At 45.6% G+C, this 24,442-nt stretch overlaps 1 protein-coding gene across 1 annotated transcript in view; it reads left to right on the plus strand.

Moving 5' to 3' along the window:
* The first annotated feature begins 15,269 nt into the window (after positions 1–15,269).
* The window catches only part of LOC139411345 (docking protein 4-like), a 49,898-nt gene continuing 40,725 nt past the window's right edge, over positions 15,270–24,442 (plus strand). The window contains exon 1 of the mRNA XM_071157601.1: positions 15,270–15,554. The gene's annotated coding sequence lies outside the window, so the exon portion shown is untranslated. The remainder of the gene's footprint in view (positions 15,555–24,442) is intronic.

Consider the following 24,442-nt stretch of genomic DNA (forward strand, 5'->3'; position numbering starts at 1 on the left):
ACAGTCATGACAGCTGTCATCAAGGCAAAGGGTGGCTACTTTGAAGAATCTAAAATATATTTTGATTTGTTTAACATTTTTTTGGAACCTAAATGATTCCATATGTGTTATTTCATAGTTTGGATGTCTTCACTATTATTCTACAACATAGAAAATAGTAAAAATAAAGAAAAACCCTTGAATGAGTAGGTGTGTCCAAACTCTTGATTGGTACTGTGTATACATTTTATGTATACAGCACACTTCTGGCAAAGCATAATTCAGTTTTTCTTACATTTTCTGCAATGTTTCAAACTAGCATACGGAACAACTGTCTGTAAAATGTGTCCTACCCGGTCTAAAATTTGGGACGAACATAACACGTAGCACCAACGGGCATATGAGGGCCCTACCCCATCTCTATATACTGAGTACCATGCCACATAGTATTGATACGGGGAGTCAAGGAGTAGGCTATGTAGTGTCTTAGTGGTGTGGTGCTGGTGCAGATTCTACATGCATGGAGGATCCAACAGTACAGTAGCATTGACACACGGGAACAGTTCAATACCAAGCCACATGAGTCACATCTAACATCAGTCTGACAATACACTGAGCGAAATACAGTACATTCATGTACAGTATCTCCCACTCTCATCACCGCTTTATCTTAGATATGAGCAGAGTCCAGCCCAAACATGGAGTCCAGCCTAAACAACAGATGATTGGCTGGCCGGCCCAGGGTTTCATGGGAGGTTCTCAGGTCATGAATCAGGGCTGTCAGCGTTCTCACGGCCCCTCAACACCGCTCTCGGGAAAATAAATTGATGAGTGATTAAATATACGTCTTGCGTCTTTTGAAAGGCCGAAAGGTTTACTGGCAACGAGATTTCTCCAAAATACAAAAAAAGTATTGGACTGAGAGCAGAGAATCACAAAACAGACAGACAGACAGACAGACAGACAGACGCACAGACAGACAGAGACAGGCAGACGCACAGACAGACAGAGACAGGCAGACAGACTGACTGACAGAGACAAACAGACAGACAGACAGACAGAGCCAGTGACAGACAGAGACAAAAACACAGACAAACACAGACAGACAGACAGACAGACAGACAGACAGACAGACAGAGCCAGTGACAGACAGAGACAAAACATAGACAAACACAGACAGACAGACAGACAGACAGAGCCAGTGACAGACAGAGACAAAAACACAGACAAAGACAGACAGAGACAGACGCACAGACAGACAGACAGACTGACTGACTGACAGAGACAAACAGATAGACAGACAGACAAAGACAGACACAAACAAAGACACAGACAGACAGACAGACAGACAGACAGACAGACAGACAGAAAGAGACAGACACAGGCAGGCAGACAGACAGACAGACAGACCGTTTGTTATGGAAATAAAAACATTACCACCACACCGTGTCCAGAGATAAAAATGCATTTTAAGTGTGGTTTGAGGTGGCTTGCTCCCTGGCACTGTGCTGACAGGCTGGAGGAAGCGAGTGGACGCTGAGGTAAAGCCTCAAAGCAGTTATACACTGGGAAAGTAAAGACAAATACAGACTTACAGGAACGTAATGGAGAATGTAATATTAAAGATTGAGTTGATGTTGTTGACAGCAGAACAGGTATTACTGTTTCCTCTGTTCCCTATGAACACCTCTGGCTACCGTTAGATGGCACTTTCATGTCTCTGAAGACTTCCTGTGGGAAATGCTTACATATTTGCTGTCTGGAAGGTTGGGGAGTTTATTGATATTCGTTCCGTGTCGCGGCGGAGCAGGGAGGCGTGTGTGCCACTTCCATTTAAGCCTGTGCCCTATGTCCCCCCGGGCCCTCACTCACCCGCACACACTGCCAGGCTGTACTTTTTCCATGTAGCCAAGGAAACTTTCTCCAGCGGATTATGGAAGGGAAGAAAGTGGTCACAAACGTGCTGATGAGCTAAAACAAATCTGCACACAGAAAAAGGCAAACTTTCCTATTTTGTCCGTTTAAACTGACTCTTAGGTTAAATACCACTGCAGCGTCCCACTTCTCTCCTCTTTCTCTCCCCCACACACAGAGCCGCTGTCCATTTGTCCATAACTTTGTTAGCGTAGGCATTGATTATTCCTTATTTTTTTGTTGCCATCCACCACTTCCATACACTTGGAGACTGAGAGAGATAGATGTAGTGGGCACAGTCAATTTCTTTTTGGATTTCACATGGCTGCTGCTGCTGTGGATGGTTGACCTTTTCTCCCTGTCAGTCAGTGTGTGTGTGTAGGCAGTAGTACACACACACACACACACACACACACACACACAATGTTTGTGGGATATTGCCTTGTCTTCGTTGGCGAAGCCCGCAGGCTGTGGCAGGTCCCTGGCTATTCTACGATGGCGTTCACCCCTGGTTATTCTCAAACCCTCTCTCGCTTTCTCTCCCTCCCTATTTCACGTCCCTTGTCTGTTTTCTTTTCCTCTCCCTGTCTTTCCTTCCTCTCCCTCTTGTCCTCTGCAATGTCTCTGTGGTTTCAGGCTGTCCCAGCCACGGTCTTCGCTTGCCCCAGAGCCTGGACATATGTGATCCCTCAGTCTGGTCTGTCATTTATCTGTTGTTTCTCTGGCTCATCTTCTCAAAGCACAACAACAACAACACTGCCAGACCGCCACTGTTGCATGAATTCAGTGTGCCTCTGAGCAGTGCACTGAAATCTCTTTTGGCTTCCTTGTTCTCTCCCGCTGATAAACGGAACGCTTCTGCAATATGAAACGTGATGTGTCGATCAAGGTGTTTGTTCCAGCGCTGGGAGAGGATTTGATGTTTCTCGGGGTTAAAGATTCATACAGACTCAAACACACCCTCTGGTACTATAGCATCTCGAAGGAGGAACACCTTCTTCTGTCACTGCTAATGTGATGTTTGTGGTCCTGTGCACTTTTCAGTTGGTAGAGTTTGGCACTTGCAATGCCAGGTAACGTGGGTTTAATTCCCGCTGGAGCCACTCATACGAGAAATGAACGCAGACATGTCTGTAAGTCGCTTCGGGTAAAAGTGTCTGCTAAATGGCACGTGTTACGAATATATCTTTCTTCACACCTCTCTTCACTCTCATCTTCATTCCACAAGTCGCTAATCAAACACCTGTCCTTTCTCCCTGTGACTATCATAAAAATAGACAATAAATGTCAAAGAAAAGGTCTGTGTCATTCTTGCCTTCAACAAGTGCTGGAGTTAACTCTCGCCATGTGCCACTCCTTCTCCTTCACACCGGTATTCTCTCACTTATTCTCCTCTCCTCTCCTCTCCTCTCCTCTCCTCTCCTCTCCTCTCCTCTCCTCTCCTCTCCCTGCCGTGTCCTTCCCCCCCCCCAGCCAGCCCAGCTCAGAGTGATCATTAACAGTGAGAAGAGAATAGTATGACCGTTGCAGAGTTGAGCCTATTAAATATTCAATGCCTCCTTCATGCTAAAACTCCCTCTAATCGAAAACGAGGAAACCAATCCCACCTCAGCCGTTTCTGGGGCGCAGAGATGAAGCACGCTACTTTATTCAATTTTTTTATTCTATGGTTGAGAAGGAAAGGAGGGATAGTTGATATCTCATATGTCTTGCAGAATCTGAATGTTTACCAGCAGTGGCTGGGTGCATGTACTGAATGCCAGGAGTGAATAAGCAGGCAGTGGCCAGTTGAGTCATATAGTGGAATGGCATGTAACAGGGAGTTTAAAAATTGCAATACACCACTCGCCAAAACATTTTGGGATTTCATGGTCCCCTTTCCTTCTTATAAATCTCCATGTCAACCAAGAGGATTTCAGAGAGTAATCTGCTTACAGATTGTACACCCAAACCAGCCTGAGGCAAGCTGAACATCACAGAGAACATTCACCGTATAATTTTTGTCCTCTGTGGCCTCTGTGTTTCTGAGCTTGGCGTCTGTTTACCTTTGCCTTTGTTGTGAAGAGGTCCATTCACACACTGCTGTGTGTCTGTGTCAATGCAGTTCTTGTGTGTGTGTGTGTGTGTGTGTGTGCGTGTGTGTGTGTGTGTGTGCGTGTGTGTGTGTGTGTGTGTGTGTGTGTGTGTGTGTGTGTGTGTGTGTGTGTGTGTGTGTGTGTGTGTGTGTGTGTGTGTGTGTGTGTGTGTGTGTGTGTGCGTGTGTGCATGTATGTGCACTCACATGCATGTGACAGATAAATGAAACCTCCTCTAAATCAAATCAAATGTTCTTTGTCATTCTTCGTAAACAACAGGTGTGGACTAACAGTGAAATTCTGACCTACGGGTCCTTTCCCACAATGCAGAGAAAGAACATAGATCAATTCTAGGAAAGGGAAACGCGTAATAACAAAAGTGTTAAAAGATACAGCGACATCAGTACAAGCTGTAATGATGTCGCTGTCAGTCTGCGGTTGCCCCTGACGACTGTTCCCGTGGTCTCTGCGCTGGGTTTGTGTTTTGACATTCTGGACTCTGTGGGACCTGTTAGCCAATCCAAATATCAGACTGATGTTTGCGAAGGCCAAAAGAGCTACTCCTGATTCAGATTAATCACTTCACCTGCGCCTGGGGCACTGCCATTAGACACACACACACACACACACACACACACACACACACACACACACACACACACAAAAGCACACACGCTCCTGCTGCCCATAACCAGACTTCCATATGTCCCTGACTCTGCTTGTCAATCAGAACATCACTTCTCACCACACAGGAGAGAGAGTGAGGGGGAGGGGGGGGGGGGGGGGGGTGATGAACTATTGCACTCCCCGATTCCCTCTCCTGACTTACAGGAGAAACGTTTGGCCTGAATTATAATATGAAATAATAAGTAACCGTCATACAGCCAAACGTAACAGTGAAGGTCAGAAGACGGGCAGTGGAACAGGCCAGTGAGGACGTGAATAGTATCACAGAGTAGGGAGGCAACACAGAACATCAAGATGGGTAGTCGTCAGTGGGGCTGTTTTCAGAGAGGAAAAGAAGGGTGCAGAGCTCGAAGAGGCCTTAGGGGGTGTCAAACAGGGACACAGCGGGGGTAAGAGGACACAGCGGGGGTAAGAGGAGCGGAGAGGAGAGGAGGAGATATGCTTGGAACAGCCTGTCATCTCAGGTAGAGAGGATGACACACTGAAGCTGCTCTGTTTGGCTGGTGGGGACATCCAGCTGGGATAGAATGTCCCTTTCTTCAGCTCTGTTTCTCCCCCCTCTCTCTCTCTCTCTGTTTCTCCCCCCATCTCTCTCTCTCTGTTTCTCCCCCCTCTCCCTCTCTCTCTCTGTTTCTCTCCCCCCCCCCCCCTCTCTCTCTCTCTGGGTGTGTATTGACCCCTCACCATGTGTGTTGTTTCAGGGCGTAAGCTGATTTCTTAGATGTTTATCTGCCGTGTTGTGGTCACAGTCCTGATCTCAGAACAGACCGGTTCACTGACCCTCTTACTGTTATCACAACTAATGAATGCTGGGGCGCCTGCCGTGCTGTTGGCCTTTCAGCTTCTCATAGAAGCTATACAAAAACAGAAACAGTTATTTTTTTTTATTGGGTTAGATTATGTTGCCCGACCTGCTGTAGCTTTTAGCATATCATACTCTCACTTCTGTCGTGCCCTTCCAATTTCAAACCTATGGATTCAACGTTTTGCTGCAGGTTTAAACATGAAGTTTGAACACACACTCTTCAGTTACCCTCAGGGCTGCCTGGGATTAAAGGCGCCAGTGGGAGAATAGTTGTTGATAATTAAAACGACAATTACCCACAACCTGTTTTAGTGACAGGGGTATTATTCACAGTGTTATTGCTATCAACCAACCAGTTAAGCATTCTTATAACGACGCCTTTGAACAGTGTGTGCGCGGCGTGCCCACACTGTTCAAAGCCAATGACTACTAGGATGTGTGAATGTATCTCCGCATGATCATTTTTCTAACAGTGCAGAATAGCGGTTTGATTTTCGGAGAGGTGATGGGGGAGAGAGAGAGCGAGAGAAAGACAGAGCGATAGAGTCAGTGCCAGAAAGCGAATCTTGCTCTGCAGCCAAAAGCACTTTGATTCATAATGCTGCAGGAGTTGCTTTCCTCCTCTCTGCCATCCATCATGCCACACAGATAATAGATGTGGTTATTATCACAAAACAAGACTCCCATTGTTGATACAAGTTTACCAAAAAAAAAGAGAACGGCATTCCACAAAGGTAAGCAAAATACCTAGTACTTTTTGGCGAGCCGGCTTCCATTTTCATCGAGTGACCTGATAAGTGCAATGGCAGAATTTACCATCTGGCCAAGAGGAGAAACCAGACCATTAAGAAAACATGGCAGCGAGGCGAGAGAGATTCATTTTCTCAGTATTGATCAGATCCCTACGCCCATTTGCAGTGATGCAGAGTCAGTGAGTGGGGGATATTGGGAAACTCCCTCTCGGCCACTCTCACAGAATTGTACACACCTTTTGCATAAATGCCATGTTTTCCCTACCTAGACGGCAAACTAAAATGGTAATAACAATTCCAATTAGTGCTCGTGAACCTAAAGCAGGCTTCACAGTCCTTCACCTAACCGTGTACATATGGTAGGCTGATCATGAGTGGCGATCGCATGATGTGTTTTACACTTTTGGCTTAAATGTCTTCACATAGTTGAGTTAGAGGATCGTGGAACTACTGATGTCACTTAGCCAGGATAGCGACAGGAGCATAAAACAGTTATTACAGAGCTGTGCCACGGGAATGCTTTCTTTATAGATATGAATGGACGTGTGATCGTCACTTATGAGACTATCTGTGTAGAGGAAAGAATGACCATGTCCACCTCTTCCTCAGTAAGTCAACAGTGTTTGCAGTCACTGTTGCTAGCCACTAAAACACAGACATTAACACACCAGTGCGTCCTGATCTACGTGTTAATCACACACACGCTGCACACACACAGACACACACACACACACACACACGTATGTCACTCTAAACACATGAAAACGTGACCTGGCACCCTCATTTCCCATACCGAGAGAGTAGTCTGTGAAGATGAGGACTGTTGGTAACGATGGACGAGAGGAACAAAAAAGAAATGAGAGGATGTCTAGGGTAGTGAGTCATGAATACCTCTCGTCGCACTTTGTTCCGCGTGCATGTGCTGGTGTACACGCCGGCGTACACGCGCGCAGGCTGTCTACTGCTTTTCGACACGAGTGACAATGGGGTCTGTTTATTTCTTTATCTGTATCTATTTGCAATTGATTCACACCCCTCTCACGGTCCACTGTGTCCCCCTCTCTGGCACTCTACAACATCTCTCTAACGCACAGGCTTTACATATAGTACATACTGTACCACAAACTCCACCAGGCTACAGATATGACATATTAGCAATTTCATAGTCCTTCAGCTCAGGAATTAAGACTTGCATCAGCGACTTGGACTTGAACTCTACTGAATTGGTGCACAATGTCATAAAATGTTCTGAAAAAGAAGTCATTGCCGAAACGAGAATATTCCCATTGTGAACGATTCATTTTTTTGAAGAGTTAAATCTGCCATTCCTGGGGTAGTTTAGTTCTTTCACATCAAGCTGCATTGTCATGGCAACATGACATGCAGCTCTGGCTCTGCAACAGAATGAGCTAAAGGAGGAGAGAGAGAGACCTGACACACCAGTCACTGATGACTGATGACTAATACTCACTTGAGACTCATCCTATTGAGACTTGATTTGGACTTTGTTAAATGTGACTCATTGGCAAGTCGCTCTCACCCAGACACCCACCCGTATAACCTAGATCCAAGATCAATCACTTCTCCAATTCCACATACCATCAACCACTTCAAATCAATGATTCAGTCCTTCATCCAAACAAACAGTCCATTAACTCATCAAAACAGAAGAACTATAGTGACCCAGTCTTCTACTCTGCCTACTTAGCAAGCCACCACCATGTTACTGGTGGCTCTGAAAACACAAATTACCAAGGCAAGGCTGGCTTTAAACACTTGGCTGATGTTCTCTCTTGCTTCACTGCAGGTTGTTAATCAGTATTTAAAAAGGGGAGGAGGAGGAAGAGGAGAGACGGAGGAGGAGGGATGGCTTAAGGAATAACTGGGAGGACTGGTGGTAGAGTGAAGGCTTTTGGAGCACTGTCTCTCGTGGGAACGTTCTTCTCCAGAGGTGATTAACTACTGTTGGTCTAGGGAGCCCAAGAGAGATACACACACAGCCAGAGGGAGAGGGGGAGAGATGGAGGGAGGGGAAGAGGGACAGTTAAAAGAGGAAAAAGGATGTAACGGTTGGTTGCGTGTGTGGGAGTAGGAATTGATCATGTGAACAAATATCAGATATACAATACAATATTCTTTTAGACTAAATGAGCACTGCACTGTTGGAGTACACAGTATTAATATCCGACAGTGAGTGCGGAATCGATACTTTTCTCCATTACACTTACAAAACGTTATTCTATAGCCTCCTGAAGAATTAAGACAGGCCCTTTATGTAAAGCTGTAGCATTTAATGTGACAATATGAAGGGCAAGGGACTGTTTGATTTATAGTTCCAAGGAGAGTCCGCCTCCCATTCCTCCCCGAGTCATACTGGAATACTCCTGGACATAAAACATGTAGTATGTGTATTTGACCTGCATTGAAATCCAATATGTATTTTGAAGCATAGAGGTGCGAAAGAGCAGATCTTGAACACTCCAGACACTGGCCCCCTTTGAGCCTTTGCAGGAGCGGTGTGATTGTGAGAGAGGAGAGAGAGGAAAGCTCCAGAGTTACAATCAGATGACATGACATTACATTGCTGCTGTTGTAGGGCCTCGTGCTGATCGGGTGCCTTTGTTCCCGACGGGCGATGAAATAAATCATTATTTTGTGAAAATAGCCTTCCTAATGAGATGGCGGATTTTAATGAGGTCACAAATTGTCTGCCATTTTGGTTTATTATTTTTAATCTTGTGTGCGCGTTCAATTTGCTCTTATTTTCCTCTCGGTAGAGTTGGACGTCGGAGGGAGAACACAATGAAGGACTACGCACACGCACACGCACACGCACACACACACACACACACACACACACACACACACACACACACACACACACACACACACACACACACACACATACACATACACACAGGGACATTGCAATATCAGCCGTGTGGTCTGTGGACCGGGCACTGGGTGGGGTATTCTTTGATAGTGTAACAGACAGAAGGATTTGTATAAAATATCTGGGGATGTTGTTTCTGTATTTTGCTGACATGTTTATACTCCACACCAGTCATCAATACAAGTGACATTGGCCCCCGCACACCATACTGACGAATCAAGGAGCAGCCTTCTCATATTCCATAACGATAACATGCATGCAATAAACCTGATAAGGTTCCCAGACACAGTGGAGAAAAAAACAAATGACATTATGAGAGAAAAAAAGATTTGCAACCATGGTGTTCTTCTCTATAAAATCAGAACTATGTCTTCTTCTCTCTCACTCCCCCCCCCCCCCCCCCCCCCCCTCTCTCCCTCTCTGTGTGAAATAAACAGTTGTGTGTTTCACTGCCTGGATGTAGCTTAGATGTTTAAATTAACATAAACATCACGCACTCAGCCTCTGTCGGGAAAATAGCGTCTTTAACCCCGTAGGGGATGGAGTTGGTGATGGGGTTACGGGGGGGGGCGTGTGATAATGCAGTGGCGTGTGAAATGTGGAGCAGCGAGTCATACTTCTCCCAGACACTCAGCACTAGCTCTCAAATGCTGCCATATGGCCCCGATTAAACTCATTTATGAAAGTCCCCCCCCCCCCCACACACACTGGATGCTTAGTCTGCTGCTGCGTCTCCAAAGTGTTTGTCCTCTGCACTCAATTAGACGAGTGTGTGTGTGTGTGTGTGTGTGTGTGTGTGTGTGTGTGTGTGTGTGTGTGCGTGTGCGTGTGTGTGTGCGCACGTTTTCCTCTTTAAAGGTTACCAGAGGGAGACACATGTACTAGTACCCTGAGGTTGTCTATGATGTTGCTGTTGCTAATATAGATGAAAGAATGGGCCGTCCCACTCACTCTCTTTAAACAGAGCCTGAGCTGTCCTCTCTACACCACTAGAAGGAGAAGGCAGAACCAGCTGTGGTTCTGTCAGTATCAGACATAGCTGAAGGCTTCCTACAACAGACTGGGATGAAGATGAATGAACACAAACAGAAACGAAATAACGCTTCACATGAGGTACACATCAAGGCCCATTTGTAGGTAGTGTTATTAAAGTGACTATGCATAGATGATAACAACAGAGAGTGGCAGTGGTGTAAAAGAGGGGGGGGGGGGGGTGCAATGCAAATAGTCTGGGTAGCCATTTGATTAGATGTTCAGGAGTCTTATGGCTTGGGGGTAGAAGCTGTTTAGGAGCCTCTTATACCTAGACTCGGTGCTCCTGTACCCTTGCCATGTGGTAGCAGAGAGAACAGTCTATGACTAGGGTGGCTGGAGTCTTTGACAATTTTTAGGGCCTTCCTCTGACACCGCCTGGTATAGAGGTCCTGGATGGCAGGAAGCTTTGCCCCAGTGATGTACTGGGCCGTATGCACTACCCTCTCTAGTGCCTTGCGGTCTTAGGCCGAGCAGTTACCATACCAGGCAGTGATGCAACCAGTCAGGTTGCTCTCGATGGTGCAGCTGTAGAACCTTTTGAGGATCTGAGGACCCATGCCAAATCTTTTCAGTCTCCTGAGGGGGAATGGGTTTTGTCGTGCCCTCTTCACGACTGTCTTGGTGTGCTTGGACCATGTTAGTTTGTTGGTGATGTGGACACCAAGGAACTTGAAGCTCTCAACCTGCTCCACTACAGCCCCGTCAATGAGAGTGGGGGCGTGCTCGGTCCTCTTTTTCCTGTAGTCCACAATCATCTCCTTTATCTTGATCACGCTGAGGGAGATGTTGTTATCCTGGCACCACACGGCCAGGTCTCTGACCTCCTCCCTATAGGCTGACTCGTCGTTGTCGGTCATCAGGCCTACCACTGTTGTGTTATCTGCAAACTTAATGATGGTGTTGGAGTCATGCCTGGCCGTGCAGTCATGAGGGAACAGGGAGTACAGGAGTGGACTAAGCACACACCCCTGTGTTGAGGATCAAAGTACTTCATGGCTACAGACGTGAGTGCTACAGGTCAGTAGTCATTTAGGCAGGTTACCTTAGTGTCCTTGGGCACAGGAAACTGTGGGGGTCTGCTTAAAACATGTTGGTATTACAGACTTGAACAGGGAGAGGTTGAAAATGTCAGTGAAGACACTTGCCAGTTGGTCAGCGCATGCTCGCAGTATACATCCTGGTGATCCATCTGGCCCGGCGGCCTTGTGAATGTTGACCTGTTTAAAGGTCTTGCTCACATTGGCTACTGAGAGCGTTAACACACAGTCATCCAGAATAGCTGGTGCTCTCGTGCATGCTTCAGTGTTGCTTGCCTCGAATCTAGCATAAAAGGCATGTAGCTCGTCTGGTAGGTACGCGTCACTGGGCAGCTCGCGTCTGGGTTTCCCTTTGTAGTCCGTAATGCTTTTCAAGCACAGCCACATCCAACGAGCGTCAGAGCCAGTGTAGTAGGATGCAATCTTAATCCTGTATTGATGCTTTGCTAGTTTGATGGTTCGTCGGAGGGCATAGTGGGATTTCTTATAAGCGTCCGGATTAGTGTCCCGCTCCATGAAAGCGGCAGCTCTAGCCTTTAGCTCAATGTTGCCTGTAATCCATTACTTCTGGTTGTGATATGTACGTACAGTCACTGTGGGGACGACGTCGTCGGCACTGTCTGTGTGTTTGTTTTTGTGCTGTTTGTGTGTGTGTATGTGTGTGTTTGTGTGTGTATGTGTGTGCGTGCACGTGTCTGCCTGCATGCATGCTTGTGTGTGTGAGCAGACAGAGGCCTGTCAGTGCATGCCCTGGTGTCTGTCTTTTGTCCCCTGTTAGCATTATCACAGACGCTTATCAACTCAGCGGCACCAGTCTCTCTCTGGACAGATTCCTTTCTGAACACCCACTCATCCTCCGTCCAACCCCTCCCCAGGCCTCCCCTTCCCTCCCCTGCCTCCGCCAGCGCCACCATGTGATAGCACTCAGGGGCATCTTTTAAAGAACGTAAGCAGAGATGTATTGTGGGAGAACAGATCCATTATAGTACAATGCATTTATGCTGAAGGATGTAAATGTGCGTACTCTTTTGTATGCCTAATGACTACATGTCTTTGAAATCTACCTGAGCCTGACTGAGAAGGGTGTTACCCTATAATTATAACAGGGAGGTTGAAATTCTCCATTCTCAATCTCAATGCAAAGTACAGTACCAGTCAAAAGTTTGGACACACTTACTCATTCAAGGGGTTTTCTTTATTAGTACAATTTTCTACATTGTAGAATAATAGTGGACATCAAAACTGTGAAATAACACATATGGAATCATACAGTAACCAAAAAAGTGTAAAAAATCTAAATATACACTGCTCAAAAAAATAAAGGGAACACTTAAACAACACAATGTAACTCCAAGTCAATCACACTTCTGTGAAATCAAACTGTCCACTTAGGAAGCAACACTGAACTCTTTGAAGCATTTGGGCTGCAATTTCTGAGGCTGGTAACTCTATTCTTTTTTTTTACCCGCTTTTCTCCCCAATTGGTAGTAGTTACTGTCTTGTCTCATCGCTGCAAATCCCGTACGGACTCGGGAGAGGCAAAGGTCGAGAGCCACGAGTCCTCCGAAACACAACCCAACCAAGCCACACTGCATCTTGACACAACACACATCCAACCCAGAAGCTAGCTGCACCAATGTGTCGGAGGAAACACCGTACACCTAGCGACCTGGTCAGCGTGCACTGCGCCCAGCCCGCCACACGAGTCACTAGTGCACAATGAGACAAGGATATCCCTGCTGGCCAAACCCTCCCTAACCCGGATGACGCTGGGCCAATTGTGGGCCAAACATTTTTTTGTTTCTACATGATTCCATGTGTTATTTCGTAGTTTTGATGTCTTCATTACTATTCTACAATGTAGAAACTAGTCAAAAATAAAGATCATCCCTTGAATGAGTAGGTGTGTCCAAACTTTTGGCTGGTACTGTATGTCAGGCTGAAAACAACAGACTTGGACTGTTTGATCAAGCAATGTTGCATACATCTCTTTTGTTGTTGTTCTGGATGAACGAGCCCTGAGCTCTAATAGGCACGGTGTTGGTAGTTTGGCACAGAAATATGCACATAATACCACTTTTTTTTGTTCGTGTTGAAATCTTCCCTGACTGCATTTATGCCTCTGAAAATCAATGCAGAGGAGCTACTTAAAACTGTTGAGACACTACTCTAGTAAGAGAAACCCCCATTATGTAACACACTCAACAGAGGGAGACTAAGAGGTTGGGTCCACAATGGGAAATGTGTTCAAGAGGTCACCAGAGGACACCGTTCAGTGTGTTCGGGACAGGACAGGATGGGGGGGGGGGCCATCACCAGCAGCGAGGCCTGTTTCCTCTGAGCTCGTGAGACTCTGCTGCTTTGTTGCACATCACTTCCTGCGCCTCTCTGTTGTCAGGATGGACGCCAGACAGGAGGAGGGGTGGGGGGTTAAAGTTTCCAGTGTCATCACTTTTCTGTTCCGCTCTAACCCTGGATCCCTTAACCCCTACAAAAAGTCAGGAACCCCCTCCTCAAACCAAGCAAACTATTTCTACCCCCCTCTTCCTCCTCCTATTTCCCCGTACCTCTATTACAGGAACAGACCTTTAACAGATAAACTGTGGTCTGACACAGTATGATGCACGGACAAACACAAGTGTTAAATTGCCTGCACCACAAGCCTGGTTTCTTTGTTTCACTGTATGTTCTAGTGAGTCAGATGTTTGTCTTTGACTGGAGAGGTATCATCTATATCTGTTTATCCTTACTGTCTGTAATGGATATGAATCACCAGCATCTTCCTGTGTTTATCAGCACTCTGCTCCTCTCTCATTTGTCTATGCCTACCTCTACTTTCAGTCTGTCCATCCGACTGCAGCTGTTCAGCTCCAATCACCCCTGTTCAGTCTCCTGCAAGAGCAGAAAGCCCCGTTCTGTGCAGCTTGACCTTCCTTAGCGTGCATACAAGTATGTGAATCTCTATGGTTTGTTTGGGTGTGCAGCCTACATGTAAATTCACCTGAAATATCCTTGCTGCCCACAAAGGACTATGCCTAGTGAAACAGCTCAGGTGTACCTGTCTTGATGACCTGTCAGTATCCTATAATTATTTTGTATTTCTATGATAATATTCTCACCTGATTCACCAAGAGATTGATTACCCTTCATAGTGACTGATGAGGATCTCCTCGGCTGGTACAGGGCAGTGGAGCATTGCCAGCATGAGCATTTACAATACAGTAGCAACACCAGCGAGCTGGTCCAACAATAATCCATCACTTCCGTCATAAGTGGTACAGCCCCCTTGGGTCTCCCCGGTTGACCCCTTTAAAACTTTCTAGTAGTGCCCCGGCGAAGTGGGAGTTAAAGGCTGCCGGTCACAATTACACACTAGCGGCGGTCACACCCACATTGTCTTCTGTGATGATATTTGAGTAAGGATACGACGTGTGATAGATGGTGAAACAGTCAGCCTTTGAACTACATAGGCAGGTAGCCTAGTGGTTAGAGCATTGGACTAGTAACCGCAAGGTTGCAAGATCGAATCCCTGAGCCGACAAGGTAAAAATATGTTGTTCTACCCCTGAACAAGGTAGTTAACCCACTGTTCCTTGCCTGCCTTGAAAATAAGAATTTGTTCTTAACTGACTTGCTAAGTAAAATGTAAATAGAGGACTGCTGGTGATATCATTGGTACATAAAGGCAATGCAAATACATCACTTTCTATATTCGGGTTCATCTCACCACTTTGTGACAGGTGATATTCCGATTTAATATCTTGTAAACTATATGATACATTTGTTGTACTAAATTTGCACAGAGCACACAGCACACACCACGAACTTGGTAGGCCTATATCGAAACACGCAGAGTAGGCTACATGTTAAATATTTGAAGATGCTTAAAATCTTTGCATTTCCGAGAAAGATGTATCAAATATGGTAAAATGCTGCTCTCACTGTGAATGAGTACACAATTGGAAAGTATGAATAAATGATATGTGCACAGCTCTTGGAGTTTTACGGTAAAAGGGTGGCTGCTGAAACGTGGCTGGCTGAAATTGTGTCTATTTTGTTAGCGGCTCTGATCCGCTCCGTGCAGCCCTATACAGTCATTGGTACAGCTCTGAGCAGCGCCAGCCGGACTGGACAGAAGAGATCGCCGCCAGTTCTCCGTGAAGAGCGAATCACCTCGGCGCGTTCGTCACAAATAAAACCACACAGCCAGAAGGCAGCCTATTCTACGTCGATTCATGGAATTATTGTCAGGTGGCGTAGGTTGCATTTATTACCAATTCAGTTCGATAGTTGTGGCTTCTACCCATCCTGCCTGAAGGTCACAAGCGGAGCTGCTCAGCACCGACCGCCGCGCCCCTTCAGGACTTCGTCACCCAGGTAAATGTTTTGGAGCGTTAAATCGATTAACATGGTGTACATTGTGTGTATAACACGGTGTACATTATGTGTATATTGAGCAATTGTTTTGAGGTGTTGCTTTTACTAAGTTGCATTGCTTGCAACATGGATGATATTAGATGATTCTATAATGCTATTTTGTTTTAAAGCCTACTGCAACTAGAAAGTATAGCAGCTTGTTTTAATTATGCATATGTGGGGATTTATTTTGGAAAAGTATGCTTGTTATTGTAAATATATTTGTCTTTTTTTTATATATATATATTTGTTTTACCATTATCCATCTCCAATCGACAATTGTAGACTGCATAAACCCCAAATACTTTTGCCTAGGCTACATGTAATAAGACTAACTGGATTTTCCTCTTAGCATATTTAAGATTATATGGCTATTTTTAACTATTGGCTATATACATTTATAGCATAAATAGTTGACGGGTATGGCTTTGGGCTGATAGTTTATATTCTCTACATCGGATAAGACCTATTGATTGAGAGTGGGCGATTGGCAGTAAGCAATGTAAAAGAAAAACGTGTGCGGAGAGAGAGAGAGAGAAAGAGTAATGAGGGGTATTGCATCAATGAAATTCATTTATAACAGGTCTAAATAATTCAGATTGAATTACTGTAGCCTACATGTGAAATTAACAAAATGTTGGGGCCTGTTATAATATTTTATGTTTAATGGGGAAAAAAAGACTTAAAGTAAGGCCTTTCTAGATTGGTGACATTTAGCAAATTCCACTAAAGGTGTAATAACAACTCAATGTGGAATTGCCTGGCACCTTGTAAATCCCAAGACAATTAGCCTAATTAAATTGAAATAGTACCTTTAGTTGTATTTTTCTCTTGCAGATCAACGAGCATGTTTCACCCAGCTAATGAAACCGTGTCTGCTCTTATCTCGCTGGTCATAAACAAGTCATCCAGAGCGCATAATAAATTAGCTTGATAAATCTCTGTTCAACAGAATGCTGAATCTCTGGCACGAGTGAGGTCCACAGTGGATGTTTCCTGCAGTAGTAATCTTTGGTAAACCGCTTTGTGATATAGATGACAGTATGAAAACTCATTAACCTGTGGCCGGAAAATCAAACGATTCTCTTTCGATTGTTCTATAGGCTTAGTGGGTGTAAACATTGTATTGCGACTGCGTGTGGCGCTAATGAACAATGACCATGTATGTTACAGGAAAATAGAAATCATGCAGTATATTTCTGTGAGAAGCTGTGGAGATGAGAGGCAACATGTCAGACATGGCCTTGCCAAATGGCCTTGCAGAGTTGACTTGCGTCCTATGCGAGGTTCCAGGGACCGTGCCTTGTCTCTGTGCGCACACAGCTGTTTGTTGTAACACACACAGCGGGTCGCTGTCGGGGTTTGTTTGCATCATAGCTGAACTCCCGCAGGGAGAGTGATTATTGATGTGTTATGAATGATGCGGAGACATGATTATATTACCATGTTTGTATATCCTACTGTACTGCTTATGATTTGTTTGTGTGCGCGTGTGTGCATGTGTGCGTGACTCAGCTGTCAGGTAAAGAGACAGACTGTTTTTTCCAACGCTAACCCGGTGTGACCCCAGCTCTATTGGAACCACACTAAATAACAGTTCGATTTAGAGAAGATCGACAATGAGGAGAGAATTCAAGGCAATTCACCGTTAGCAGCGCTGCCGCAGAGACAAAGAGCACTTTCTCTCCCAGCTGCCGTACACTGAATGATTCTAGCCAATTCCAGGCCTTTGGCTGCCTGGCACAAATTACATGCCAACCAGCGATGTTTTCAAGTGGGCGTCAATACTTTGTCCCGCTCTAAAAAAAAAAAAAAATACGAGGAGGGATGAAAGGCAGGCCAGTGGATATAACACTATGTTAGCCTATAGCCTCACCCACACCCCCACCAATATCCACTCCCTGCCATACTGTGACGGTACCAGTACTGCAGTCACGAATCTTCTTTGGATACATCTATGACTGTGGACCTGCCTACATTCACTCTTTCACTCAGGGTTCTCAATGACTATGGAATGGACAGGTCCGTGTTCATTGATTCATGTAACCGCAACCCTTCACATGATATGGTCTCTCTGACTCACCTCCCTCTCGCTTTCTGTCTCTCTCTGCCGGCGCTACCATCATGGGCCGCTCGTTGGTGTTTAACAGAGCTGGGTGTGTGTATATTAGAGTATGGCAGGTCCAGGGTCAGTGGTTCAGGGGGTTATTTTACATTGACGTCTGCGGTACTTTACGGTGAAATGTCATCACTTTGTTTCCTACTGTCTGCTGTTATTACAGACAGTCAAACATGCAAATAAACTCAGACAGTGTGGGCTCTGGGTATAGCCAGTTAGCTCCCTCTGAACACACACACACGCACACGCACACGCATGCACACACACACACACACACACACACACGCACACGCACACGCACGCATGCACGCATGCACACACACACACACACACACACACACGCACACGCACGCATGCACACACACACACACACACACACACACACACACACACACACACACACACACACACACACACACACAGACTGGATTGGGTTCTGGGAGATTGCAGGGGGGTCCATGTTTGCCCCCCCCTGGTCTTTTGGCAGAGGTGGTCATGTTGTGTGTCTGTGTTGGTGTGTATGCTGGCAGAGATGGCTTAGTAGGGTTTAGTAGCGTTCTGTATGATCAATATGCTCCTGTCTTACTGTGAAATGAGTCAGAAAGGGCAATGTGGAGCCAGACTGCTGCTGTTGCTATGGGGGAAGAAGGGTACTCAGTTTCCATCAAGGGAAACAATGACTTGTGTGTCAATGTCACCACGGCCTGTGCTGTTTTCTGGGCACTTTGGACTGCTTTTTCTCCACATACATTATCTGTGTAATATGTTTGTGTGGACATGCGTGTGGGTATGAAAGAAAAAGGTATTGTCTTTTTCTGTTCCTATTTGTGTTGTTTTGGAAATATCTATGTGGGTGTGAGAGAGAGAGAGAGAATTTACTGTAAAGGACCACATAAATCATTCAGAGCGATGTGCTGTGCAATGAGGGCGGTGCAAGAGCTAAGATATGTGTTTTACATGTAGGTTAGAGTGCATGGCATACTATTTAAAAATATATATATATATTTCACCTTTATTTAACCAGGTAGGCCAGTTGAGAACAAGTTCTCATTTACAACTGCGACCTGGCCAAGATAAAGCAAAGCAGTGTGACACAAACAACAGCACAGAGTTACACATGGAATAAACAAACATACAGCCAATAACACAATAGAAAAGTATACATACAGTGAGTGCAAATGAGGTAAGATAAGGGAGATGAGGCAATAAATAGCCCATAGTGGCGAAATAATTACAATTTAGCGATTAAACACTGGAGTGACAGATGTGCAGAAGATGAATGTGCAAGTAGAGATACTGGGGTGCAAAGGACCAAAAAAATAAATAACAGTATGGGGATGAGGTAGTTGGATGGGCTGTTTACAGATGGGCTATGTACAGGTGCAGTGATCTGTGAGCTGCTCTGACAGCTGTGCTTAAAGTTAGAGAGGGAGATATGAGTCTCCAGCTTCAGTGATTTTTGCAATTTGTTCCAGTCATTGGCAGCAGAGAACTGGAAGGAAAGGCGGCCAAAGTAGGAATTGGCTTTGGGGGTGACCGGTGAAATATACCTGCTGGAGCGCGTGCTATGGGTGGGTGTTGCTATGGTGACCAGTGAGCTGAGATAAGGGGGGGCTTTACCTAGCAAAGACTTATAGATGACCTGGAGCCAGTGGGTTTGGCGACGAATATGAAGTGAGGGCCAGCCAACGAGAGCGTACAGGTCGCAGTGGTGGGTACTATATGGGGCTTTGGTGACAAAATGGATGGCACTGTGATAGACTGCATCCAATTTGCTGAGTAGAGTGTTGGAGGCTATTTTGTAAATGACATCTCCGAAGTCAAGGATAGGTAGGATAGTCAGATTTACGAGGGTATGTTTGGCAGCATGAGTGAAGGAGGCTTTGTTGCGAAATAGAAAGCCGATTTCTAGATTTAATTTTGGATTGGAGATGCTTAATGTGAGTCGGGAGGGCAGGTCCTGGCAGCGATTGGTTGAAGAGCATGCATTTAGTTTTTTCTTGCATTTAAGAGCAGTTGGAGGCCACGGAAAGAGTGTTGTATGGCATTGAAGCTCGTCTGGAGGTTAGTTAACACAGTGTCCAAAGAAGGGCCATAAGTATACAGAATGGTATCGTCTGCGTAGAGGTGGATCAGAGAATCACCAGCAGCAAGAGCGACATCATTGATGTATACAGAGAAAAGAGTCGGCCCGAGAATTTAACCCTGTGGCACCCCCATAGAGACTCCCAGAGGTCCGGACAACAGGCCCTCCAATTTGACACACTGAACTCTATCTGAGAAGTAGTTAGTGAACCAGGCGAGGCAGTCATTTGAGAAACCAAGGCTGTTGAGTCTGCCTATAAGAATGTGGTGATTGACAGAGTCGAAATCCTTGGCCACGTCGATGAATACAGCTGCAACGTATTGTCTCTTATCGATGGCGGTTATGATATCTGGAACAGTTTGGGTCTAGAGTGTCTCCCCCTTTGAAGAGGGGAATGACCGTGGCAGCTTTCCAATCTTTGGGGATCTCAGACGATACGAAAGAGATACGGGGGGGGGGGTCTTGTACTCTATGTGTGGCAGTAACCAGCACCTGGAGACAAACAGAGGGAGATGGATGGAGGTTGAGAATGATGGGGATGCATAGAGTAGGATGATAGATGGGTGGAGGTTGAGAACGATGGGGATGCATAGAGTAGGATGATAGATGGATGCAGATAATTGTTTTGCCATAAAGTGCCCCCTTCCCCTTCCTGATATGAAAGTCATCTGTTTGAATACAACACCCCTTCACCCCCAATATGAGCTACCACACCAACCCTTTCACATGCATGCACAGATATGATCAACATTAAAATAGACTGCCAGCCACTTGAGGACGGACATACAGAGATATACTGGACTGACCGACAGTGTTTGTGCAGTATGTTTCCAGTGGAGACTAGCTGACTTGCTGTTCACTGTTGCTGCTGCTGCTGTATCTGGGGACTGGGGCTGGGAGAGAGCAGGGCATTGTGGGAGTAGTCTGGTTCTGGTTGGTTGGCTCTGGCTCAGTCTCCAGCAGACAGCCAGGGCCCAGCCCCACTCTGACAGCAGAAAGAGAGAGAGAGTGAGGGAAGGAGAAAGAGAGGGCCTGTAATTAGCACCAGGGGCTGGCTGCCGCATTCCACTTCTGTAAATTACAGAGTGTAGTGGCCTGCCTACCTGCCTGCCTGTCTGTCTGCTGAGCCGATAGAGCGTCCAGCTCTCTGCCACAGGACCCTGTCTTTCCCTTCTCTGCCCTCGACTAGCTGAGCCTATCCAGACCCCCCCATCTCTCTCTCTCTCTCTCTCTCTCTCTCTCTCTCTCTCTCTCTCTTTCTCTTTCGTTTCAATTCAATTTTAGGGGCTTTATTGGCATGGGAAACATCTCTCTCTCTCAATTAAATTCAATTCAAGGGGCTTTATTGGCTTGGGAAACGTGTTAACATTGCCAAAGCAAGTGAGGTAGATAATATACAAAAGTGAAATAAACAATACAAATTAACAGTAAACATTTAACATACAGAAGTTTCAAAATAATAAAGACATTACAAATGCCATTTTATCTATTTATACCATGTTGTAAGAATGTACAAATGGTTAAAGTACACAAGGGAAAATAAATAAACATAAATATGGGTTGTATTTACAATGGTGTTTGTTCTTCACTGGTTGCCCTTTTCTTGTGGCATCAGGTCACAAATCTTGCTGCTGTGATGGCACACTGTGGTATTTCACCCAGTAGATATGGGAGTTTTTCAAAATAGGGTTTGTTTTCGAATTCTTTGTGGATCTGTGTAATCTGAGGGAAATATGTGTCTTTAATATGGTCGGTCATACATTGGACAGGAGGTTAGGAAGTGCAGCTCAGTCTCCACCTCATTTTGTGGGCAGTGTGCACATAGCCTGTCTTCTCTTGAGAGCCATGTCTGCCTACGGCGGCCTTTCTCAATAGCAAGGCTATGTTCACTGAGTCTGTACATAGTCAAAGCTTTCCTTAAGTTTAGGTCAGTCACAGTGGTCAGGTATTCTGCTACTGTGTACTATCTGTTTAGGCCCAAATAGCATTCTAGTTTTCTCTGTTTTTTTGTTAATTCTTTCCAATGTGTCAAGTAATTATCTTTTTGTTTTCTCATGATTTGCTTGGGTCTAATTGTGCTGCTGTCCTGGGGCTCTGTAGGGTGTGTTTGTGTTTGTGAACAGAGCCCCAGGACCAGCTTGCTTAGGAGACTCTTCTCCAGGTTCATCTCTCTGTAGGTGATGGCTTTGTTATGGAAGGTTTGGGAATCGCCTCCTTTTAGTTGGTTGTAGAATTTAACGTCTCTTCTCTGGATTTTGATAATTAGTGGGTATCGGCCTAATTCTGCTCTGCATGCATTATTTGGTGTTCTACGTTGTACACGGAGGATAGTTTTGCAGAATTCTGCATGCAGAGTCTCAATTTGGTGTTTCTCCCATTTTGTGAAATCTCAGACCTCACAACCATAAAGGGCAATGGGCTCTATGACTGATTCAAATATTTTTAGCCAGATCCTAATTGGTATGTTGAATTTTATGTTCCTTTTGATGGCATAAAATGCCCTCCTTGCCTTGTATCTTAGATCGTTCACAGCTTTGTGGAAGTTACCTGTGGCGCTGATGTTTAGGCCAAGGTATGTATAGTTTTTTTGTGTGCTCTAGGGCAATGGTGTCTAGATGTAATTTGTATTTGTGGTCCTGGTGACTGGACCTTTTTTGGAAAACCATTATTTTGGTCTTACTGAGATTTACTGTCAGGGCCCAGGCAGAATCTGTGCAGAATATCTAGGTGCTGCTGTAGGCCCTCCTTGGTTGGTGACAGAAGCACCAGATCATCAGCAAACAGTAGACATTTGACTTCAGATTCTAGTAGGGTGAGGCCGGGTGCTGCAGACTTTTCTAGTGCCCGCGCCAATTCGTTGATATATATGTTGAAGAGGGTGGGGCTTAAGGTGCATCCCTGTCTCACCCCACGGCCCTGTGGGAAGAAATCTGTGTGTTTTTTGCCTATTTTAACCGCACACTTGTTGTTTTTGTACATGGATTTTATAATGTTGTGTGTTTTACCCCCAACACCACTTTCCATCAATTTGTATAGCAGACCCTCATGCCAAATTGAGTCAAAGGCTTTTTTGAAATCAACAAAGCATGAGAAGACTTTGCCTTTGTTTTGGTTTGTTTGGTTGTCAGTTAGGGTGTGCAGGGTGAATACATGGTCTGTCGTACGGTTATTTGGTAAAAAGCCAATTTGACATTTGCTCAGTACATTGTTTTCATTGAGAAAATGTACGAGTCTGCTGTTAATGATAATGCAGAGGATTTTCCCAAGGTTGCTGTTGACACATATCCCACGGTAGTTATTGGGGTCAAATCTGTCTCCACTTTTGTGGATTGGGGTGATCAGTCCTTGGTTCCAAATATTGGGGAAGATGCCAGAGCTAAGGATGATGTTAAAGAGTTTTAGTATTGCCAATTGGAATTTGTTGTCTGTATATTTGATCATTTCATTAAGGATACCATCAACACCACTTGCCTTTTTGGGTTGGAGGGTTTTTATTTTTTCCTGTCCTGTCCTGTCCTGTCTGTCTCTCTCTCTCTCTCTCTCTCTCTCTCTCTCTCTCTCTCTCTCTATCTCTCTCTCTCTGCATGTGTGTGTGTCCCTCTTGCTATATCCACTTGTTGCTCCCTCTCTGTGTGGGTAACAATTTTCTCAATGCTTCCAGCATTTCACTCCTTGCACTCGCTCTTTCTCTACCCTCTCTTTCTTTCTCTCCATCTCTGTCACACATCCCCTCCTCACTAGCTCTCTCTCGTCTCTGCTACTGTGTGGTCAGGCCTACTGGCAGGCAGAGCTGTGTTGCCTCTTGTTTTATTCCACATCACATCCACAGCGTTTTCTTTCTTTCATGCTGTAATTTGGAGCAAAAGGCTCCCCTCCTCCACTCGCCTCCCCTGGGTCTGGGCTTCATTGATTTGTTTTGATTTCAGTAACTTCAGTCCTCCATGGTGGCGGGCCGCCGCCGGCCCCCCCCCCCGAGACGCACTGCAAGGCCAGGGACGGAGCGACCATGCTGCAGCGTGTCTGTTGTGCCCTATGTGTAGTATGACTAGCTTTTCCCATGTCTGTTGTGCCCTATGTGTAGTATGACTAGCTTTTCCCATGTCAGCTGAGGAATGTACAGTGCATCTGCGGGTGCAGACTAACTCAGAAGTATTTTTAAGGGAAAAGGGGATTGTGCTACTGTAAAATGGAAAACATTTTTACATACGAATGGATAACGTCATCACGGCTCAATTAAGTGTGAATGCACATCATTTCTCTTCAGAGAGGCCAGCAGAAGAAGTTTGCGTAGTTTAAATGGGTGTGGGGTTTTTTTCGGGTGGGGAAAGGAACATTTAGTGTTTGTGAGTGTGTGGATTAGTGAGTCTGTGAGTAAGAGTGAGAGCCCCCCCGGTGTCTGTGTGTATGTCCTGTGTGCTCCCCCGGTGTGCCACGTCGCCATGTGTCCTCTGTGCGTCTCTGTGTCTGAGGCTGAGGCGGTGCTAATGGGACAGCTGTCTGGGCTGATGGATGAGGCCTGGCCAGGCTGAGATGGTGACCCTGTTTGGGGGGGGTTGTCTGGGGAGCCTGCCCGCCTGATGGAGCACTTGCTCTGTCTGCTTGCCACCCGAAAGTGAGCTGACAGGGACCGCTCCGCACTCTCAC

This window comes from Oncorhynchus clarkii, chromosome 6 (genome assembly GCF_045791955.1).
Source record: "Oncorhynchus clarkii lewisi isolate Uvic-CL-2024 chromosome 6, UVic_Ocla_1.0, whole genome shotgun sequence".
Taxonomy (NCBI): domain Eukaryota; kingdom Metazoa; phylum Chordata; class Actinopteri; order Salmoniformes; family Salmonidae; genus Oncorhynchus; species Oncorhynchus clarkii.